The sequence below is a fragment of the Cryptomeria japonica genome, chromosome 7, assembly GCF_030272615.1.
Source record: "Cryptomeria japonica chromosome 7, Sugi_1.0, whole genome shotgun sequence".
NCBI lineage: Eukaryota > Viridiplantae > Streptophyta > Pinopsida > Cupressales > Cupressaceae > Cryptomeria > Cryptomeria japonica.
In genome coordinates, this window is record NC_081411.1 from 412,458,771 (window position 1) to 412,483,890 (window position 25,120).

A 25,120-nucleotide genomic window follows, 5' to 3' on the forward strand; every position below is an offset into this window, starting at 1 on the left:
TTCTGCTTTGTATAGTTGGTGATGAATATAATGGCACTTTGGCCTTGGGTATCGGGTGAGGTCTGATAGGGGTGTAATTAATTGATTCTCAATGGTAGTTGCAAGTAACGAGCAGTTTTAGATAGTTATCGACTCAATTTTGGCTCTTTTTTTGTAAAATTTTCATAATATTATTAATAAAATATCTTGCTATTACAGATAAAAAACCAATTCTTCTAAGTCCTAAATAACTAAATAAATAAAAATTATTTATTTGTCTTCTTTGTCCATGAATTAAATAAATTCATTTTATTTAATTAACTAATTCATAAATAAGAGCAATAAATTAATAAATAATTTTTATTAATTTATCATATTTATCTTCCTCCAAAAGAAAGATAATTAGTAATTTTATTTATTAATACATCTTATCTTCTTTTTGTGAGGAGATAATTAATAAATCTTGTTTATTAATTATCTCTACTTATCCTCTCATGTGAGGATATTTCTTGCTTCTTTTTTTTTTTCAATTATTAAATCTTCTCATAAAATCTTCCTAATTTTTGAGTTTGGAAACTAATATCTTTCCTTGATTCTCAAAAACCAATCTTTTTGACAATATCTCTTTAATCTTAATTTTAAATTTGAAAATGAGGTATGCATCTCCAAAAATCTGATATTTTTTCTAAGGAGATAATTAGTAAATCTTATTTATAACTTTTTTATAAGAGGATATTTTATTTATTTTTTATTCTTCTATTTATCTTTTCGAATGAAGATATTTAATAATTTTAATTATTAAAATATTCATGATATTTTCAACTTGCTAATTTGGTATTTATGAGAAGATAATTAAAAACAATATTATTTATTCTCATAATATCTTCCCATTTAATTTCTTCTATCTTCATCCTTCCCTGAATGAAAGCTTTACCGTGCACTCAATTAGGTCCCTCCATCTAACCAAAAATCTTTTCAATCTTAGCCATCCAATCAATCTCAAATTTTCTTTAAATTGAGCTCTAATTGCTCATTTTCAAGAACCACGCTTCTAGTAAGCTTATGTTGTTTAATTTTCTATCATCTTGTCATCATCTTGCATGCAATATAGGTGAGATCTACGACAATTTGAAGGGGAGATATAAGAACAATGGGGGTTAATGGAGGATACATTTGTGTGTGGTTTGCATTTCTTTGATTGTCTTGTCTTGATTTCCTTTGTTGAATGTGTTAGGAGTTATTGACGACTGCTTTAACACACCCGTCAACAGTCAAGTAGCCAATGTGAACACTCACCACCTCTCCTAAAAAGCAATAAGTTTTTGGAAAAACTCACTACACCAAGATAGTAGTTGTGAACTGGAACATTCACGGATGAAAGTGTTTACAATCAGGCTTTCTAAAGGCCCTCCTTAGCATGATAATCAGGTCCCTTTGAGGCTCCTTGAAGTCTGCTCTCAAGATCTTTGTTGCCTTCAGACCTATTTTCCTTTCTTCTTCCAACCAGTTTTCATTCATGTGCCTTTTGTTCACTGTAAATTTGTCGTTCCATACCTTTAAGGCTCCCTCTTTGGTTGAGAGGAATATCTCATCTCTCGTTGAGATACCGAACACGAATCCCAACATGTTAAGGGACAAGTCTATGACTATTTTTTCCTATGCGTCGGTGCACTTTCTAGTGTCCGGGTCGTAGAATTGGGCAATTGTCATTATGAACTCAGGTGCTTGCATCGATTGTGTAAAGATGGTTGCCTCTACTAGGCCTGATCTTTTGATTATTCTCTGTGAGGCCTCCAATCTTGGATTATCCAGTTGGGTTCTAATATCCTCAATCTCAATATGGCCAATTTCAGTGTTAGTGACCCATTTGATTAGATCATCCAATTTTGAGGTGTAAACCTGTCCTTGATAATAATATTTCATGGTCGCTGGAAGTCGATCAATATCCTTGCCTCTCTTGTTGGAAGATGCATCCATTTAACTGCTCGAATCTGCAAGAAGAGAGCAAGTTTCAGTTCCTTATCCAAAACATTAGAAAATCCATTCACTTTGGGACTTCGGGGTTCTCGAGTCCTGGGGTAGGAAGTTTTCCTTTTAAAACAGGGTCTGGAACTTCGGGGTTCCGAGGTTTCGGTCTAGCTATGTGTGGATGAAGTCTGGAACTCCGAGGTTCCAGGCTGGGTAGATAACAAATGGTTCCAGAACTCCGAGGTAGGGAATTTAGGCTCATCTCGAGACTCCGAGGTCCCAAGCCAAATAAAGATACCCAATAGGACTTATAAAGGTGGACCTCAGAACTCTAGGTTTTTGGGGTTTCAGGGTGAGTGGTATTAATTCCTCGAAAGGGATAATTTGTGACTTAGGGGTTCCGGGCTTATCAAAGGTAGGCTTAGCAAAACTTTGAAACTTCGAGGTTTCGGGGTAGGAAGTAATGAACCCGAAACTCCAAGGGGGGCGGGGTTTCGAGGTAGGAATTAGGGCACGCGGGAACAAGCAAGAAAACAAAAAAGAATAAAATGAAGAAGACAAACAAAACCTGCAAAAAAAAGAAAAAGATCTAACCTAGAAACGACAAAGAGGGCAAGGAAAATCACCGACCTGGTGAAACGAAACACCCAAGAATGCAAAGGAAGCTCAAAGGTTTGGAAGCTTGCAGTCGGGAGGCAAGGAAGCAAGAGCTCTGAAGGTTAAATGCACAAATGAGCTTTTAAAAGTTCATTATTCATATTTATACCCCCCCAAACTCATCCGTACGAACACCTTAAACGGGACCTCGAGACTCTGGGGTCCCGAAGTTCAGAGCTTGATGACAGAAACACAAAACAAAACACTTCACCTTGGGACTTTGGGGTGAAGGAAAACAAGGAAAGAACACAAGGATCAACCTTGGGACTCTAGGGTTTTGAAGTTCTGGGGTTGATCAACAAAAAACAAGCCACCGAACACTCAACCTCGAGACTTTGGGGTTTTGAAGTTTCAGGGTTGACAAAACACAACACACCTCGGGACTATAGGACTCCGAAGTTCTGAGGTAAAGATGCAAAACACAAGGCAAAGAGACCAACCTCGGGACTTCAGGGGTCCGAAGTTTTGGGGTTGACAAAGCAAAAGAACAAAAAGGAAAGAGATCTTGGGACTCCGGGACTCCAGGGTTTCGAGGTAAAAGAAGCATAAACTAAAAGAAAAAAGCGAAACGAGACAAAGATAGGGGACCCATATTTAAACACAAGGAAACTAATGGGGAATAGGTATGTAGGGCATAACATGAGTATTTTCATAGCATATTAGTTTTCTTGGTTGACTTATTTGATGTTATTATGTTTTTTCCTAATTCCTACCACAAAGGGAGTATATGCAACTATGAGCTGCCACACAGTACTACGTTTGGAACACTATCTATGTTACAAGCATATAGATGCAGTTAACAATCTCTAGGCTACATGTTTAGGCACTACTAAGTTGGTGGACAATTCAATTTAATTATTGTAAGTTTGCATCTATCTTTCTCTAGTTGTAGGAGGGTTTTAAGGTAGAATTTGTGGACAATTTTGAGATGGTCATCGAGAGTAGCTATGAGTCATGGTTTGTATTTATAATTTGTAATTTTTTAAAAATTGAATAAAGAAAAATACCATAGGTTTATAAAAAATGACTTAATGTAAATGTAAAAATGAAAATGACAATTAAATACATGGGATAAAAAGATTATAGGTCAATGATGAGGCTCTCGAGGTTGAAGGCTCAATGAAACATTCATCACTTTTGTAGAATGTATGTAGAAATAAATGAGAATAGGTTGTGAGGGGTTTTTTTAACATAAGAAATGGATATATATTCAAATATATGAGCTAAATTCAAATTTGGATATTCCAACTTGCCTAGGAAACTGATATCCTTTTAAGTTATTTATGCCCACCCATCACCTCAATTTTAGAGGTGTCATTTTATGGATTCTCAACTTCTTGTAGTCACCCTTAAAAATTCTCAAATTTAGATATTTGAAGAATACACATACATAGGAATTTCTTCAAGAATAAGTTTATTACCTAGCAGGATATTAGACAATCTTGTGAACCATGTTAGCAAGAAAAATGGGGAACACCAACCAAAGTCATAAGCTCCAAGTAATTTTTTTTGTTCTATTTATACCCTAGACTCAATTATACAAAGGGAGCAAGGAGTTAATCTGGAAAGAACACTAACTAGTTAACACAATACAAAAACATGAACTATTCATGACCTAACATAATATATATAATTGGTTATATTGGTATTATCGAGATTGAAATCATGTACATCCATCTTATCCTTGTATCTCTTATTACATCATAGATATATCTTTATTCTTTCTTATATTATTATCTTATATTATATATACATCTTCTTGCATACATCTCTTATATATTCCTTATTTATTCATCCCTTTCTCTCATATTAAATGCTACATATATCTTTCACTATACAAATATCTAGTGGATGGGACATAATCATCTATTCTACTCCTATTCTAGATGACCTCTTTCCAATATCAAGCTCCACAAGTTGTGTTATGGTGAAGTGCAATAGGTTTTGTGTCGGTTGTGTATGCACTTACTCCTTTCATGCCAATAGACATTCCTAAGCATCATGACTACATACATTCCTACAGTGACCATCACATCAATTAATGCACGTGCTACTAAAAAGACCTAAATGAAAATCACATCACTTAGTGGGAAAATTAAACATTTGTGTGCAACAAGTCCAATGTTTTTGATTAATTAAAAACAGGTTTTAAGGGACCCGAAACCCAGTTACATATGAAAGATATTTAGGAAAGAAACAAAACACAATGGCTGCAAAAAACCAGCAAAAAGACCAGCAACAGAGGAAAGGACAACAAGAGGCCAGCAAGAAATTGGCCCCAAGTCCAACATAAACATAAATTTAGAAATTCTTCATGGTTTCTTCTGCATCCTGCACCAAAAGCATCATTGCCTTGGCCGCTTCCCTCGAGTCGGTATTTTCCTGAGCTGTCTGGCTTTCTTTCATCTTCATATCCTTCTCTGTCGTAGTTTGTATGGTTCTGCACCTAGGGGTCTGGTGGCTTAGGCTGGAAGTAGGAGCATCTTCAATAACTACCAGGTTCTTCTCCTGGTTTTTCTTTTCCAGATGATTCACCAGCGCATTCATGTTCTGGGAGGAGACTTTAAGAACCTGGAGGCTATGGTCCATAAGGCTTTTCAAGGCTTTCTCGTTTCTAGCCATCCGGGCATTGACATTGTCCTTATCCTCCTCCACCTATTCCTTCATTATTTTGATGAAGTCCTCCAGACGTTTCAGGTTGCCTTTTATCAAATCTATCTCCAGCCAGTCTTCCATTTCCATTTCCTCCTCCGCTTCACTATTCTCCGTCTCCTCGTGTTGCAACAAGTCCAATGTTATATCTAAATGTTTTTAGAGGTTTATTTATATAGGTTGTGATACATGATAGGTGGAGTGCAACCCTCTAGCACATTCACCAAGTTGTAGCAAAATAAACTCAAATCCTTAACTTACTTTGAAAAAATACTTATTTTAAACAATAAAAAATCACAAACAAAGTGGTTTGATCATATATATAGATAATATATTTTGATTTTTACTAGACTAAGGTTTTTTTTATAGGATCCCAAGGGGGCAAGCTCAATTGGTTAAAGCATTAGATTCTTGTTATGGAGACTTAGTTTGGATATCTAACTCAAGACATCCGGTATAGAATTCTACGTTATTACTCGTAGTCTTGTATTGCTTGCTTCTAGTTTAGTTGTGATATCTAAAGGTGGATTTGTATGTTGTAACTCCTAGTCTTCTATCTTCGGTTTCTAGAGTCTCTTACAAAAGAGTTAGTACCGGTCTTTTGACAGTGCTTATTGTTATTTTAAAAAGTTTTAAAGATGATTAGACACTTAACACTTTTTTGGTACTAGGTGTATAAAGATCAATTTCCTTTAATAATTGAATATTTTAAATACCCTAATGCTATCAAGTGTATAATATAGACCATTTTTTATTTTATTAAGTACTTCCAAAGCCATGTTAGTATCTTTAAGAGATAAAAATGAATACCATGCACTTTCAAACCTTTATTTTGTACCATACTACATGGATGCCACAAATACATTATCATGGGACTCGATGTGATTTATTTGCCTCACAAATCAACTATTATCCTTGAACCCACTAGCCAACTTTCTCCATTTCCTTTGGTCTAGATTAGTCTCCATCTAGTGCCTTCACCTACCCAATACTAAGATGTGGCCTGGTTCACTATAATTAAATTTATTTATTTTTCTCTAGGGATAATCTTTCTAGAATATAATTGTTATCCCATGAGCTTGCACACTAAAAATTACAAGTGCTTATCTAGGAACATGTGTCTAAGGGAATTTCCTAGTTCATTAGGATCATCAAGTACTAACACCAAGAATTGGTGTGAATCACAATGAAAACATTCAAAATCCATCCAAATTTAGATGTGTTAGTCTTATTTCGAATTGACAAGAAAAATACTTTTGAGTATGGCCATTTCCTTATCCTACAATAAAGCCCATTATGTTTTTCAACACAACCCATTTTTAGTGACATGTATGAGATAAGATGGTCACATTGACAATAGACAAGATTGTATATCAAGGACTAGGCTGCACATGTTTTTGATTAAGGTAAAAGAAGGTTTTGAGGGGACCTGAAACCCCGAACAATAGGTTTTAAGGGGACCCGAAACCCCCTAGATAAATCGACATCCAGAACCCAACAAGAAACAATTGATCAAAATATAAACAAAAATTCCATACATCCAACCTCCAGAGAAACATAAGCCAAAAGACAGTAGTAAACATTACAAATTAGGTTGGACCAAAGCAAAGAGATAAGACTCTAAGGGTTTTGGCTGGCTCCCACAACCAAAGAAGAGGGTTTTAAACACGCTCCCACAACCTGAAAGGCACTGATGGTTTTGACAGGCACCCACAACCATACAAGAGGGTTTTAACTAGGCTCCCACGACCTGACATTAGGCACCCAAACCCAACATACCTTAACCAAAAACAAGAACCAAAAGAAACCAAGGTGTGCCCTTTAAAACTAGCAACAATCACTCGGTTAGCCAAAAAAATAACTAATGGAGAAGGGTTTTTATTGGCTCCCTCAACCAAGAGGAACATGAACATGGTTGAAAACAAAGAGCTCTCCACAATCACCACCTCAATAGGGATCGTAGGAGGATGAACAATACATATCACATGCTTAGCCATCATCTATTGACAAAAGGAGTCTTAAGCAACTACTTGATAGGCAGCTCAACACTCATTCACATGTTGTTGCAATCCATATTTCTCTCGGTTCTAAGAATATCATTGCAATTGCACTCTCTTCAACTATATGAATATCACAAATATCATTGTTTCTGCACTTTTTTCAACTACATGTTAGGAACTTGTGTCACCACATCCATAAACCTCTCGTTGTTGAAAAGGTTAGACCTTGAAAACATTTCTCATATCGATCAATCATATCCCCAACATAATTTAACCAATTAACATGCACATATGCAAACTTTTAAATCATTCAACTAACAACCATGTTTAGTGCTTAATATTTATCACAACTTAAGAAAATGTCATTAAACATTTAAAAGTTCTATATTTTTTAAGATTATAAAGATAAACAAAGGCATTTAAAAGGACAATTGATGGACTTATCACTTGACACAATGTTTTGGTTGGTGATGAAACCAAATTTCTAACCAAGTTCACTTGGGCATGGTTTGCTTTCATTTTGGAAATGTCATTTTTAAATTTTGGAGTGATAGGAATTCTACTATGTACTTGCTAATTTTGTTGTGAATTTCAAATTTTCTATTCACTACAAATAAAAAGTGGCCCTTGAAGTTTAGCATCATTAGTTCCTACTTGATCATTGGAGGAATGCTCCTTGCACTGTTAGTAGGGCCCTACTCTTTTCACCTCCTAATGATAAATCCTCTTGCTAGGAGTAGTGACACAACTATTTATATTCATCATAATGCTACTCTTCTAGATCCTGGATATGACTTTCTTTGTTACTAGTTAGGTGACCTTCAAGATGGACCTTGCCTACTGACCATTCAAGTAGATGATCATCACCTAATTACCTTGTTTTAGCATCCTTTCAGTAGTATGACCATCCTCGTTTCTTGTTTCCCTAGTGATTAGGTCAAGTTTCCCAACTTAGTGAGTTTACCATTGCTTAGATTCTCTTCGATTATCAATATTCATAGTTGTAGCATGACCTTAAGGTGGGAGAAGACATCACACAGTTCTCAAAATTAGTAGTCGACAAAAGAAGGCAAATATTTGTTTGATGGATGGTGGATAACTACAATGACTAGAAACATTCTCCTAAAGCCATTTTTATAGCTCTTGTTGATTAATATTTGTTTATTTCTATTTTTAAACTTTAACCATGTGATTAAGACAATTATTTTCTTTTTAAGACTATATTTATTATGGAAACCACTTGACACTTATTACTTCATCTCTGGTTAAATTAATTAAACTTTAAGACATCACTCTATTCAATATGCTTTTTTTAAGGATAAATCCCATCATTACTTTTGTTTAAACGAATAATATAAATTAAAAGATTATATTTTATTGAAATAATATTCAGAACCTAAATAGAAAGTTTCTTTAACCAGTGGGGGTGATAATTATCCCATGAGTAATGTTGGTGTACACTGGTTTCCCGTGGTCATTTCATATTTAGAAATTACTATTTTTAAATTATATATACCTATATATCCCACGGTCATTTTATATTTGAATTTTTTGTTTTTGTCTAGACATTTTTGAGCGCGCAGCAATTGATCTATGCAGGGTTTATCCTTTCTTTCTGCAAAAGTGTTTGCATTGATATATTCTATCAAAATTTGTACTCTTCTAATAAGTGGGCTCTGCTATTTGAGGGATTTTCAGAGGCTTCTGCAATTATCTCGGGGGCGTTCTTGAAGAAGCAAGTGGGCTCTGCTATCTTTAGCGCCGTTTTCAGAGGATTTTACAATTATCTGGGGTGTGTTGTTGAAGAGGAAATATTACTACTGTTTTATCTGGCATCTCGGTCTCCCTGTGCAGGTAAGCCATTTTGTACTTTTGCTTTGGCAATGTGTTATGGTTTTCTGTGTTTGTTATGATAACTAATTAGAGTTTTAAGTCTTGGGTACAAAAGGTATTTAGAATTTAGCATTGGCGAGAGATTGACTGTGATCGTTGGTGATTGTGTTGAGTTCTTTAGGACAATAAATTGCTTTGTTTTTAGTGGTAATGAATTCTTTGTTATGAAATTTGGGTTGAATCTTGTGTGGGATGAAGTTTGTTTAATCTTGTGTGGGATGATTTATGGATCACAACATGGGTCACACTAAATGTATCCCATGATTGTTAAATCAATCTTGAATGTGCTCCATAATCATCAGTCATTAAATTGCTACTCTGAATGTACCCCACAATTAATACACCGCAACTTCGCCATTATCTACAAACCCAATTCGCATTATACAATGATAGGGTTTTAACTTGGATCAGGCTTTTGTGACTGTTCCCTATTACCATTTGAGCAGAGCACCTTGAACACTTAAAAGACAATTTTAATTGATTCAGATCTCCATGTTTGTTTTGTTTGTGATCTTTGACCGTCATTGGCGGATTTGGTTTTTTGTTCTTGTTGGATACTGGTGGTTTTTTGGGTCTTCTTTTGTAGTTTCTATTATTTTGGATATTGGTGATGCTCTGATTAGCCTGCTAGGATTCAAAATTTCGGGGTTGAATCTTCAAATATATTACACAGTACACTTAGGTTTCTTGATTTCTTCTGATGGTGCAACCTTGAATTTACCTTATAACCATTAAATGTTAAATCATAATCTTGAATGTATACCACAACCTTGCGATACATATGTGAAAGTTAGGGACTGCTTTCATTATCATTTTGCCAAAATTGGTACAGTAGCTGTGTGGGTCAGGGAAAGCCAACATCCTGCAACCATTGAAACCAGAGTTACACAGAATAAACTTGAAAACAATTCAATGAAAAAATTGAATACAAAGTCTATCATAAACTTCAGATTTCAAATACAGAGCCAATGAGGCTCAGCCTCAGCAAGAATGCAGTCTTTGTCCTAACTAATAAATGCAGTCATACATGTTGTGACAGACAGACAGTGAATTCTGAAAAAATAAAAATAAAACTGAAAATAAAATGACATAAACATAGGTGCACAATGCTTGGAAACTTCCGCTGATATCACAATGCTCTGCCTTAAATCTTGGTCAGCTAATCAATATGCATCCAATCGAAAAATCCCTGCTGCAGGCAAAAGCTATCATACCAAAAATAAGACATTTAAAACTTGACAATAATGGCAGCACAATAAGAAATGAAATTTGAAAAATCGCACGTTGTGTGTGTGTGTGAGCATATATATATATATATATAGGATTACATCAGCTCCATCAGATGAGGGTTTTGCATTTAAGATACATTTGCCTGTTTGGGATTGTGATGAATTAGGAGACTTAGGTGTGTTCAACATGTGGTGGAGATAGGAGTGAGTCGTAGTGCCCAATGAAAAAATTGAATGTTTCCATATTCCCTCTCGAATCCTTCTCCACTGAACAAAGTGATTATTTTAAGTCTTTGTTTGCTCTGGCTATAGCAATATTGAAGATGCCACTGAGACTACCAGTCCTCGGCCTTTTGTTGAATGCAGAAATTGGAATCAATCCCAAGGGCTTTAAAGGATCTTTGATGTAACCAATCATTGCATGTTTCTCCTAGCACTTTTCTTGTGAGAACTAGTATATGATTGATCAAACACAGTTCTAGTATGTGGTTATCATGAACATGACCATCCTCGAAGATTTTGTTATTGATCACCTTCCTAATTACTGTCTCAACTTCATTTGCAGCAATATTGAAAATCCGCTTGAGTTGGGTCAAGGTCTTCTTGGTCAAACAAGGACTGAATAATTGGCAGAAGAGTGAAGCAGGATTGGTATCGAAGTTGCTTTCTAGTAAATATTATATCATAACATCAAATCGACAACAACAGTATGACAGATGCAGATTGACGTTATCAGAGATAACATTGTTAATCAATTATTGCAATCACAGGCCTTCATAACATGGACAGTCATTATATACTTTGCATAAAGACAAATAAGGAACATTAGACCTTGGAAAGAGGTTATTATGGTCATTAGACTCATTACAATAAAGCGAGATAAGTTCTGTCTTTCATACTATTCTTAAGATTTGAGTTAAATGATCTAATAAAATATATTCAGTTTGATAAAATTATATTTATTAATACATTACTATTCTCACTTTGAGTTAGAATGATTGTTTCAGGACTAAATCAAGGTGAATCTCAAATGGAGACATTACAAGATGGACACCACTTAATTTTGGCTCTCTGATCTTTGTTTGTCGTGCATTGGAATTGTACCCTTCAGAGATTTTGAGGCTGTCCCATTTTTCATTAACATCCCATCCCACCTTATGATTTGTCTTAGGGAACATCCCATAATTTTTAGATATAATTAGTTATATTAATTTTATTAACTATAATATTATATCATTATATTAATTATACATGAAAATTAAATAGTTAAATACATAATTATTCATTTATAATGAAAAATAAGTTATTAAAATATTGATTATTTATATATTCAAAATAAATAGTAATCAACTTAAAAATTAATATTAATTATATAGTTCTTTACATTATAAAGTTACATTATAAAACTAGGGCATACACAGTAATGAAATGACTTATCTGTAGTACACTTGAATGCTGATTCAAGACACCATTTGCAGATCAATTCACTGCCTCAAGAAGGTTCGCTGCCCTTTGTATCTAGTTTGCTGTCCTCTGCATAAGGTTTGCTGTCCTCTGAATGAGGTTCTTTGTCCTTAAGGTGGAGTTCGCTGTTTCCAGAAAGCAGTTCGCTGAGCATAGAAGATGATTTGCTGTTGAGAAGAATGCATTCGCTGATGACTACATGGATTCATTGATTACTGCTGAATGAATGATGCTTTGTATATATATGTGACATAGCCTCCCATTTATTGTTTTGGCGCCAAGAATAGGGTCAAACCTATAGATTACAAGTTACATTCATATAGGTCTTGTCCAATACAATTGCAAGTTACATATAGGTCTTGCTTAATTACAAGTTACATTCAATAGGTCTTGTCCTATCCACAAGTTACATTATATAGGTCTTGCCCAATATTCATAGCTAGCTATAATTACATGTAATCCGAACTTAGCTATAATTTCAACATAGATGTCCTTGAACGTGTCATGGTTATTGTTTTTTATAGGCACTTTTTCGACCACTTCAAAAATTATGAATAAGGATAAATTGCTGTTGGTATTTGTCATTGATGTCAAGAGATTCTGAAACCCTAAGCTTGTTACTGAAAAATGTGATCGGTTGACCTATCTCCACAAAATGGTATCACATTGTGTGCTTGTTACAGATTTTGTTCTGAAATTGTTTGTGTTGTCCTTGAATCTAACAGAACCAACAAACAGGAAACATGTTAATTTTCAACAAACAAAACATTCACTGTGGTTTCAGATTAACCATAAAAAACAGATTTTCATGATACCATTATTATGTCTTCCATCTCAGACTTTAGATTTCATGTGATCATTATGTTTTCTATCTTGGACTGTATCCTCATTAATGTTACACAAACTTCGAATATGGATTGAGTTCGATTGACAAAACAGTTTGATCTAACTGATTCATTGAATGTGTTAAGCATTAACAAGATTTCTAAACATCAAAGCAGTTGTATTTGTGGAGTTAAAGATTATAATAGATGTGACTTGTTTTTTAATAACAATGTTTGTGTAATCGATGAGAAGGAATACTGTTTTGGTTAAGGAAGTTTGGAGGAAGTTATAAACTAATTATCAACTGCCAATCTGATTAGTTATAACTGGTTGCAACTGTTAACTGTTGGGAACAGTTATCAAGTTGTACTTATATATGCCTATGGTTTGTGGCTTTTTGATTGTTGAAAAAGGGATATGAATGCTGAGAACAGATTAAAGAGAAGTCAATAATAGCATTGCAGAGAATTATGAATTAGAATGATATAATTCTGAACAAAGATTTATGATCTAATTTCTGAGAATTAAATGAAGTGAATCTGTTAATATATCCTTGAGGAAAACCTGAACGAATGCAAGGTGCTGGAAGGTCAAACCTTAGAAGAAGATTGAGGTATACAGTACTTATAACAATGTATTGATTGGTTCAGGTTGCATTGATTATTTCAGATTGTATTGATTGGTTCAGATTACATCGATTGATTCAGATTGTAAACAGCAATCATACATGTAATGTTTTGTTTGATGAAATTTTATTAAGCAATTCTGACCACTGACCAGAACTTGTAAAAGGCAGATTTATCAGAAGGTTGAAGTTGAGATCAAACTAATTCAGTATGAAGTAATTTATGATTGTACATCATCATTTTGTGAAGTTTAAGTAATTCAGTATGAAGTAATTTATGATTGCACATCATCATTTTGTGAAGTTTGAAGTTGCAGATTCAAATTTTGTAAAAACTTGTCTTGTGACATCCTGTGGTTGGTGCCTTAAGGATGCTGGGTTGGTTCTCAGATTAAAGAGTTTGGTTCAGTAAGAGTTGGTGCTCTTTAGTAAGGGATTGGGTGATTCCTTAGGGTTGGTGCCCTTAATCATTGTAATTGAATTATTCGTGAGGCTGGATTAGGATAGTAGATCCTAGTAGCATTACTCACCGTGGTTTTCCCACCTTGGGTTTCCACATTTTCTCTCGTGCATTAGTGTCATTGTGCGGTGTCTCTTTTAGCTTTCAATTTGGTGCTTTCATTTCAGAATTCAAATTAAAAGTTTTAATAAGATTTAGTTGGATAAAAAATTAAAGTTTTATTTACTACTGATTCCCCCTACTCTCAGTGGTAAACTTGTGCTCTACAATTGAAACTTGATTGGAATTGACCATTAGCCAATGAATGTTGATAATTTTAGATATCCAATGAGAATGCCCCAACTTGGAATTTGTTTTTCCACATCAAACACCTATAGACAAAACAATTAGGAAAGAAAGCAGAGAATTTTTTCTTTCCAATTTTTTGGTTTGATTAAAATTGTCTTTGGACCTTAAGGTGCTATTATATACTGAAGGTATAGTGTGAGAACTATCCTTTCACTCAAATGAGCGAATTTTGCTTTAGATAACCATTCATTTTCAATAGCCCCCTTTTTCTTTCTATAGTACCAAATGCTCATTATAATATTTGTTTTTGGTCTTCATCACAAACCTATAGTATGTTATGGTTACCAATTCTGTCTAGAAATGCAACACAAATAGCATCATCATAATCTATAGCAACACTATAGTCATCTACATGTGTGTTGATTAATAACAATGAAGAATGGTGAAAAATCTATCAGTGTTGGAAAATGAACTCTATATGCATTGTCAAAGACTTATCGCATAATTCTGTAGGGTCCATTTTTCTTGTATTCAATTTATTATGGATCCCGTTGGGAAACTTATCCTTCAATAGAAATATCATAATTGAATCATTGATTGTAAATGACCCATTTTCCTTTTCTCATTGGCCTTTTCCTTGTATTTTGAATTGTTTCTCCAAATTCACTTCTTATTTCCACATGTAATTTTGCATATATATCCTAATAAGTCTTCAACCTCTTCATTTTTTCTTTTAGCAACCACCTTAATTAAAGTTGTTATACAACTTGGAGATCTTCCATAGATAATGTAGAACGAGAAGCACTAGTTCACCTTTGCTAAATTTTTGTAGGCGAATTTTGTCTAGGCAAGAACAAAATCCGAGCAAGTAGTTTTGTCTCCAACTAAACTTCTAAGTAGATTATTAAGTCTCTTATTAAGTACCTCTGTTTCTCCATTAGTGTGGGGATGAAATCCTCTATCACCCACAATCTTTGCCATAGCATTCACCAAATATGACTCGTGACCTTAGTATCCTTGTCAAATGTGATACTTCTAGGCAAATGCTGCAATCTTACCATATACCAGAAAAATAATCTAGCAATATTTAGTGTTTCATTGGTTTTCTTACAAAGTGAGCCATTTTGGAAGATTTGTCCATTACTTTAAAGATAATATCATGTCCCTTGTAAGATCTAAGTAATCTCAAAACAAAATCCATACTAATATCTTCCCATGTTCCAATTGTAAAAGGCAATGGCTTTCTAAAAGTCTGTGTTCAACCAAGCTATAATATCAGATCTTATTGTGCAATAATCAGAAGTATCTTTACAATGTGCTTCAACACTTGAAGCAATCAGCAAACTATGCACAGTAGTATAATGTATTCAACCTAGGGAAAACATGCAATGATGAACTTATATTCAAGGATATGATGTTCGCTGTCACAAGAAGGGTTGCTGTCTCTGAGATGAAGTTCGCTGCACCTAGGGTGAAGTTCGCTCTACCTTCAAGGATAATTTGCAGCCTTTGGCTTGCATGAAGAACATATTTCATTACAATTCAATGCTTTAAGCTTGGCGCCAAAACTGAAATAGCCCTACATGTTACAAGTGACCTTAATATAGGTCAGCCCCAACACGTTTCAATACAAGTTACATTCAATATAGGACTTGACATGCAAAAACCTAATTAGGGTTTGCCCAAAAGAATCTCCACTCAGGATGCAACAAGGTGGGAATCAACAATAAATACCCCATAAAGCCCATATACAATTAATTACAATCTTGCCGAAAATAGCACCCATAAAGCATTAATGAACCATTACATTTAAAAAGTGCCCACTATGCCATGAATGTACCGTCATGCAAAAATCGCCCATGATGCCATAAATGCACCATCATCTCTTGAATATGATGGTTGCATGCAGAAGGAATTTACCATAAATTCAACATGCAATGACCGGGTCACCATTCGGTCAAATATTCCGGTAATGAATTCGCCACTCTATTGCCACGTGTTCAATAGATCCTCGCCATGCAAGTGGACCCCGCCGTCGTATATCCGCTCTTGCACATCTGGAATTGTTGGAGAGGGAAAATTCGATTTAGGAAGAATTTTGTTGAAGTCTCTTCAACTTTCCTTGCTTGAAGAAGGTTTTTCATCAATTTTGCACATTTCCTATTTTTTAGGAAAATTTTCAAATTAGGGTTCCCCAGTCCAGTAGAGAGAAAATTCTCCAAAAACTTCTGAAATTTGGATGTGGTTTGATGCTCGAGAATGGATTTTTTAAAAACTTTTCTTGGGGGAAATTTCTTGTTCAGTTCATCCCTGATTCCTTCCTTGCCAAGAAATTGTTTTTCCACCTACAATTCATCCCGACGTGGAATTCATGTTGTGAAGGAATTCTCTTTTGAAAAGAAATTTGTTCCTTACCCCCGAGGAAGGAAATTCTTCATGCCTTAGCCAATTTTCATGATTTCCAAGAACTATCGTGAAGGAAGAAATTTCAAACTTTTAGTCAATTTTTCACCTTTCTTGGAATTTTGTCCTGAAGGAAGGAATTTCCGATAGCCAAATTTTCACCTTTTCCAAGAATTTTGTTGCGAAGGAAGGAATTTCCATCACTTAGTCAAGTTTTCCACTTTCTTGGAATTTTTTTGTGCTCTTTGAATTCATCACATTCGTAGGAAGCTTTTTGACCACTTTGCCACATTTCATATTTTTTAGGAATTTTCCTAAAATTTAGGACCCGGGTCGAGGACAAAGAATTATATCAGGAGTCCAAATGTGCAAAATTTTCCGGATTCTGATTAGATTTGGTGTCTAAAAAGGGAAATTTCAAAAAATTTCTCGAGGGTTTTATTTTTGGCTTTTCATTCCTCCTTGATCCTTTGACTTTCATGCCTTAGACAAATTTTCAATCTTCAAGCTTAAGTATGGATTTTTTTATTAGAGAGGGAATTTCATCAATTTTGTGAATCCTCCATGACTGCTTGATTTTGGCACCTGTCCTTCATCTTGGGCGGAATTTTGACTTGGTGGAGGATTCAGTGAATTTGTGAATCCTCCATGCCTCCTTGGTTTTGGCGCCTGTCCTTTATCTTGGGTGGATTTTTGACTTGGTGGAGGATTCAATGAAATTTGTGAATCCTCGATGCCTCCTTCATTTTTGCTCTTGCCCTTCATTGTGGGCGGAATTTTGACTTGGTGGAGGATTTAATGAAATTTGCGAATCCTCCATGCCTCCTTCATTTTGGCGCCCAACTGTGGCTTGGGGTGGAATTTTGCACTGGTGGAGGATTCAATGATTTGTGAATCCTCAATGACTTCTTGATTTTGGCGCCCAGCTGAGGAGTAGGGCGGAATTTTGCACTGGTGGAGGATTCAATGAATTTGCGAATCCTCCATGCCTTCTCCATTTTGGCGCCCAGCTGTGGCCTGGGGTGGAATTTTGCATTGGTGGAGGATTCAATGAATTTGTGAATCCTCCATGCCTTCTCCATTTTGGCGCCCAGCTGTGGCTTGGGGCGGAATTTTGCACTGGTGGAGGATTCAACGAATTTGTGGATCCTCCATGCCTTCTTTGTTTTTCTAGACTTAGAGAAGTTTCTTGAGCTTTCCATTTCAGGAGTGGGCTTCCAGCACTTAACCATTTTCTGACTCTCCCTGTCTGCTTTTTCAACTTTCCGGAATTAGAAGTAGTCGCGAATGCTCGATCTTCATCACCTTGCCTGAATGGTCTTGTCAGAACAATCTTTCTAAAAATAGAAACTTTTAAAATGTCAGTGTTAGATCCCTAGACAGGACACATGAATGACTTACTATAAATAAAAACTTACTAAAAATACACACGAATGACTTACTATAAATAAAAACATACTAAAAATAGTAAGTTTGATTTTTGGCAAAATGACGACATTTCGGGACTCGGCAAAATCCCTAAAAAATAGGAACTTTCTAAAAATAGAAAGTTGCTCAGTTTTGGCTTAAATTTTACTGGGAGGTTCCTTGAAGGGCCTTGATTCCAGTTGTATGCTTAGTTTCTTCAAAACCCTAACAAAAACCCCTAAAATTTGGGACAAAATGCAGAAACCCTAAAATTGACGAAACAAGCCCTAGACTTAACTGGATTTGCTCAAACAAAAAGCTGACTTGATCAATATGACCCCCAAACACTCGCAAACTGAGAGACTAATGAGACTGTTGCAAAAAGACCCAAAAAACAAAGCCAAAAGACGGAAAGGGCCTAAAAATTAGGGGTCCCTGTTTGCAATGGGGCGATGTGTGAAAATGTCACAACAGGCCCTAGAAGGGATCCGACCTAGCTACAACATCAACACTCCCTCTTAGCTAGGGAGGAGACCTTCTCAATAACCTAGTCACATAGTGACAACCATCATGGCTACTCCCATGAAAAATGCAAATGAACACAACCACCATGGCTAGTCCCAGAGGGTGGGTCCATCATGGCTACTCCCATGGATGGAATTACAAATGAACACAACCACCATGGATACTCCTAGAGGGTGGGTCAACCATGGCTACTCCCATGGATGGAAACCAAATAAACATCATGACGTTCACCATTGCTACTCCCAAAGGGTGAACAAACACAAGTGCTAAGTCATGAAATTTCTTCAATGACATCCACCATACCTATTTGCAAAGGGTGGATCCACCATGCCTACTAGCAGAGGGTGGAAGAGGGCTTTCACCTCAAACTTTTCCCAAAGAAGAGTGCATTACCACCATGCCTACTCGCAGAGGGTCGAACAAGGGTTTTCACTTCAAACTTCTTTCACAGAGAAGATTGCATTAACAAGGGCTTGCTCCTCAAACTTCTCTCGCAGAGAAGAATGCATTAACAAAATCTTCAAGACGATGTGGCTTCCTTTGAAGCTGAAATGATAGGCTCCCTCTGAAGCTGAAATGTTAGGCTCCTTCTAAAATTGAGCTGACATTTCCTCCTTTTAGAATAAGAAGTCTTCCGAATTGACATTTGACCTTGGCTCCTCCTGAGTTGCCCTATGTCAACTTCCGCAGAAGAAGCTAGAGGAGTAGATTTGAATTTGCACTCTTGAGCATAGTGACCATACTTATCACACCTAAAACATTGAATGTGAGATAAGTCCTTTTTCGGAACAAGATCTGGACCTCTATCTCTATCCCTCTTTCTTCTTTTGCCTCTTTCCATAGAAGTGTGAGTAGCAAGGACTTGATTTTCCACATCATAATGATCATGCTCAATTCCTCTTGCTATCAATCTTGACTCTTCTTGAATGCAATCCACACAAAGATGATCAAACTTGGGAAGTTTAGATCTTGCACTAATTCCTTGAATGTAAGATTCCCAGGATGCAGGAAGACCATTAAGAGCCAACATGGTCAAGTCCTTGTTGTCAATAACATGACCAATAGAAGAGAGCTGATCTCTCAACTCAGAGATCCTCATGAAGTAAGCAATAACAGTTTCTCCTTTTGCCATCTTGACTTGATGAAGTTTTTGCCTCAATGCAAGTGCTCTACTTGTGTTGTTTCTCTCATACATCCCTTCTATTGTCTTGAACATATCTTTGGCTGAAGGTATATTGGAAATGATAGGCACAAGGTGATCCTTCATAGAGTCAATCAGGATCTTCTTGACTTTGATTGCATTCTTCTTGAATTGGAGTTTCTCTTCTTGATCTTCAGGTTCAGGCTGATCTTTTCCTTCCACAAACTGAAGTAACTGCAATAAGGGCTCTAACCTTCCACGAGGTGAAGTTCAAGGTTTCGTCAAGTCTATCTTCAACCTTTAAACCAGTCACCATCTTCAATGCTGGAAATGGCATGAAGAAGTAGGAGCGCTGCTATCACAAAGTCTGATCACAACTGAATCAACCTTAGCTTTGATACCATGTTAGTTTTAGGATCAGACTGATAAATATAGATAGCAATAACAGATAATCAAATAATAAACACAAGGAACACCAAAAATACCCTGGGAAAACCTCCCTCTTGGAGGTAAAAAACCCAGCTATAATCTCAGATCTTATTATGCAATAATCAGAAGTATCTTTACAATGTGCCTCAACACTTGAAGCAATCAGCAAACTATGCACAGTAGTATAATGTCTTCAGCCTAGGGCAAACATGCAATAATGAATTTATCTTCAAGGATATGATGTTCGCTGTCACAAGAAGGGTTGCTGTCTCTGAGATGAAGTTCGCTGCACCTAGGGTGAAGTTCGCTCTGCCTTCAAGGATAATTTGCAGCCTTCAAAGATGATTCACTGTCCACTAAAGAATGATTCGCTAAACCGTGCTGATGGAGGAGGATATTCACTGATCATAGATGTATTCACTGTATGTGTTAAGTGAATGAATTCGTTGTGTGTATGATATGTTTATACAATGATTGATGCCTTATATATATAAGAGACTTAGCCTTTTAATTTTCCCAAGTCAACTTGTGTGAAGAACATATTTAGTTACAATTCAATGCTTTAAGGTGGGCACCAAAACTGAAATAGCCCCACATGTTACAAGTGACCTTAATATAGGTCAGCCCCAACACGTTTCAATGCAAGTTACATTCAATATAGGACTTGACCTATCCACAAGTTACATCGCCCAATTAGGGCAAGTCCTAAAGAAGATTACACATTTGAATTTTGCCAAATAGATATGGCTAAGGCCGACAGGCCAATTAGCCATCAAAAGATGCTAGGTCGGCCCTAGAAGGGATCCGACCTAGCTACAACATCAACATTTGCGAGTTGACATATTCTACACCTGGCAACAAACTTCTCTAGATTCTATTGTAGATGGCCAATAATATTTCTCTTCTAACTGTAAGATGATTTTCTCCCTTAGAAAACCCCTCCGAGATGCATTTACCTTATGAAGTTCTCACTCATAGAGCCTTGGGGTATGCATAATTGCTGAATTTTAAACAAAGTTCCTTTGTGAATAAAGAAATCCTTAAGTATTGTAGCATCTTGACGTGCCCTCTAGATATCAATGAATTCAAGATCAACGGGTTCAAAATTTTCATGATGTTCAACAATATATTGTTCAACTTAGTGCATTTATTTGAACTTCCAAACACGTACTTCAAAACAAAATAGTAACTTTTTAGGTATTTAACCCACATCATTGGCCTTTCATTCAGCTTCTCTAGGTTGTTCACATACTTCAATGCTTGATGAACTGTATAAGAACAATCTCTTTAGGCAATAAGTAGTGCCACTATTTCCTCAATTCTTGGATGATATTATAGAACTCTTAGTCATAAACATAATACTTTTGTTTTGGCTCATTTAATTTCTCAACAAAGAAAGGTTAGGGTTTGCTCTCTTAACTCAGCACAACTTCAGTTGCTCTACCACTTTTATCACAATCCCCTTGAAACATTTAAGCGTCTCTCTACTTTTGTTGTCCATGTAAATATGTCCTTTATACAAAAAGTCAATAGTGGAAAAATTCCATTGAAATGTAATGAATTTTCTATTAAAACTATCCAATCTATTCAAGATTTTTACCTTTATATCACTTTTTGGTGTAGGCAACTCATGAATTGTAGTTACCATTGTAGGTTCCATCTTTTATCCTTCTCTAGATGTCACAAACTTAAATATATCACTTCCTCCCTAAAAAATGAGCAATTCAGATTTATTAGCAGCTTTGCTTCAAATTTTTTATAACCTCTCAAATGTCACAAGCATTCTTCCTAAGTTTGGCTAAACACCAGTACATTGTCAAGATAAACCACAACAAATTTCCCCATATATGGTATTAGCATTTCAGTCATATAATCCATCCTTAGTTCTCAAATCTGTTTTCCACTCATCCTCCTCTTGTATCCTAATTTTGAGGGTATCCAATTTTTATATCTATGTAGCAGAAATGTGTTGTTTGTAATTAGGGATGGCAGATTCCAATTGCCTTGGGCAACATTGGAATCCGCCTAAGGGGGCCAGCCCCTTCTCCAACGTGTAGGGCTAGGCCCTATACCTCTCGGCTTCTCCTAAAAGGTATCCATGCTACACTCAAACCCAACACGCCATCTTGATAGGGCCAACCCTATCCATTTCGGATTAAATAAATTAATTAAATTAATTAAATTAAAAGGTTCAATCTACAAGGCAAGCCGACATGTTAGAGGTATTGCTCGTCATATAAATAAGCACATACCTCTCATAACAATTCAATCATTTTAGTTTTCAAAGGCATGCGAAATATATACATTGAGGTAGCGATTGCTTCTATCATCATGATGTTCAGCGAAATACACATAGAAGGCAGCAGATCATCATTAGGAGATAGCGCACTCCATTGAAGGCTCAACAAACTTCATAGAAGAATTGCGAACCAGTTGAAGGTGCTGCGAACCCTTGTTCATACACAACAAATTAGTTTGGAAGGACGACAAATCATGATCTCTGTTAGTGAGCTAATCTTGTGGACTGCTATGCCATCATTCTTGTGACAGCATCATCTATACTCCAGATGAGTGTGTAATCATCATATGAATCTACCATAATCAGATCTGAGGATCTTTTCTGGTTGGGTTTTTCCTCCTAGGAGGTTTTCCCAGGGTAACTGTGTCTTGTCTTTATTTCATTCTCTTTCTTTACTATGCTTAAATCTGAAAACTATAAATCTCTAATCTAATTAATCTAATCAGTAAACAAATTCTGATTTTCTGAGTTTTAGTTAATCTGAAAGTGTTAAAATCAACATGGTATCAGAGCCAGGTTGTAATCAATCTAGCACCTGTAGCCTAGATCTTGCACCTTCTTGCTGTCGTATAATGATCATACACAACAAATTAGTTTGGAAGGACGACAAATCATGATCTCTGTTAGTGAGCTAATCTTGTGTACTGCTATGCCATCATTCTTGTGACAGCAACATCTATACTCCAGATAAGTGTGTAATCATCATATGAATCTACCATAATCAGATCTGAGGATCTTTTCTGGCTGGGTTTTTCCTCCTAGGAGGTTTTCCCAGGGTAACTGTGTCTTGTCTTTATTTCATTCTCTTTCTTTACTATGCTTAAATCTGAAAACTATAAATCTCTAATCTAATTAATCTAATCAGTAAACAAATTCTGATTTTCTGAGTTTTAGTTAATCTGAAAGTGTTAAAATCAACATGGTATCAGAGCCAGGTTGTAATCAATCTAGCACCTGTAGCCTAGATCTTGCACCTTCTTGCTGTCGTATAATGATGACAGGTTCCAGGATTGAGGAAAGATTGAAAAGGTTTTGTGATCAATGGTTTAGCATGGTCACATCTTGGTCTAGCATGCTTGAAGATCCGACTCTTCAGCGTCATTCAAGCTAAGTATTTTTGAGTCATTATATTCTTGATTGCAAGATATATTATACTCAGCTTATCCAAAGGATTGAAGTATTATTGTTTGGCTGACCTAGTTCTAGGTCGTATTGATTTTGTGATTCTAATTGCCTTAGTTGGTAGACTTATCTAATATAGAACATTATTTAGATATCATCATGATTTGCATATTTTTTTTAGAACTTAGAAGGTATTCTAAATTTCTGTTTGAGTATTGCAAGGTATTATAGATCGATTCTTCGTTAATACTTTGATTGGAATCAAGAATGTCTTGGACTCATCATCCTCAGTTGTCATCTATATAACTAGGATCTAAATACTTGTTATGTTCTCTGCACATGTAATTTATATATTGTTATTATGTTAAATAACATGGACTGGTTCTATTATTGACTTTTGATCTAAAAGTTCTAAGTATCTTTGTGATGAATACTTATATGCATTCTAAGTGAGTAGCTTGGTTGAGTTATGTTAAAAATGATCTTCATTCATGACATTTCTTATTGACTTGAATTCTACTTGACATGAACAACTTATGGAGATGTGTACAGTCATGAGGAGCTAATGATTGTTTGCCTTGACATCATTGATATAAGTATACCGATTGAGGTGTAGGAATTTTATGTTCTATTAATTATGGAGATGAACTCTTAATGAACAATTCGAGATCACTTTGACTCAATATTTTGGCCTATTTGTAATTTTACTAATAGGTGTTCCTGATAGAAAAGTTTAGTTGAAAGATGATCTGCAATCATGTTCATAGTATGCAAGGGTTAATGCTAGACGAAGAAACTTATTTCTCTTGTCTATTACACAGCCTTGTAGTTCGTATAATTTAGATCTTCTTCATGTGCCTTTTTGACGTATGGGATTCTTCTACTAGCATAAACTACCTTGAGATCTGTTTGGTTTTGATCAAGTATGAAATTGTGCTTGATGGTTAACAAAGAGTATAACTAGAAAGTATTTTATTAATATCATTTTGCAGAATGATGTTGTTGTTAGATCAATTTTATCAATGCTCACTTGTTTTGATTACTTCCTCTGGACTGAACTGCAAATAGATGAACTAATGGATATTATGGCCGCATTCAGTCTTTGGTCTTTTCTATGCTCTTTCTTCTGATTTGAGTGAACTATTACTTTCATTTATTGTTACACCAATAAGTTGTTCTAGTATTTTTTGAGATGTTCTCAACCTTCAAATCTGACCATTGATGTGAAGAATGAGATCTACTATAAATGTTTTATGAAGAAGTTATGTTTTAGGGCAAATCCTTCTTGTTTGGTTTTGTAATACCAAAGATAATGATCAACTATGGACCTTAATGGAATCTTGAGTTTTGATAATTGTAGATTCATCACTTCTCCTATAAAGAGGTTGATGGGGCACGGTTGGATGATTTGTGAGGTTTTTGTGCTTACTCTGTCGTCTATTCCAAGAGATTGAATTTATATCTTGTCTTACTAACGTTGCATATGTTGCTATTCATTGGCTGAAACTATTTTCTACAAATCTGTGATTCTATTTGTGATTCCTCTTTGAAAGACTTCGCAATTGATTTCTTAGGATTTTCATTTTCTATTGATGACATTGATTGGCAATCTTGTTGTGTAATCTCTTGATGGAATTTATCCTCATCTTATGTCAACAATTGTGCTATGGGTCCACCTTATTGAAAGATAGATGGACAGGATCCTTGAGATTTAACATAAAAGATTGATTGTGCAGAAGTTAAGGGGGAGTGCC

The 25,120-nt window shown here is 35.6% G+C and overlaps 1 protein-coding gene across 1 annotated transcript in view; it reads left to right on the forward strand.

The window, feature by feature from the left end:
• The first annotated feature begins 8,721 nt into the window (after positions 1-8,721).
• The window catches only part of LOC131033397 (uncharacterized), a 46,926-nt gene continuing 30,527 nt past the window's right edge, over positions 8,722-25,120 (forward strand). Inside the window, exon 1 of the mRNA XM_057964632.2 lies at positions 8,722-9,110. The gene's annotated coding sequence lies outside the window, so the exon portion shown is untranslated. The remainder of the gene's footprint in view (positions 9,111-25,120) is intronic.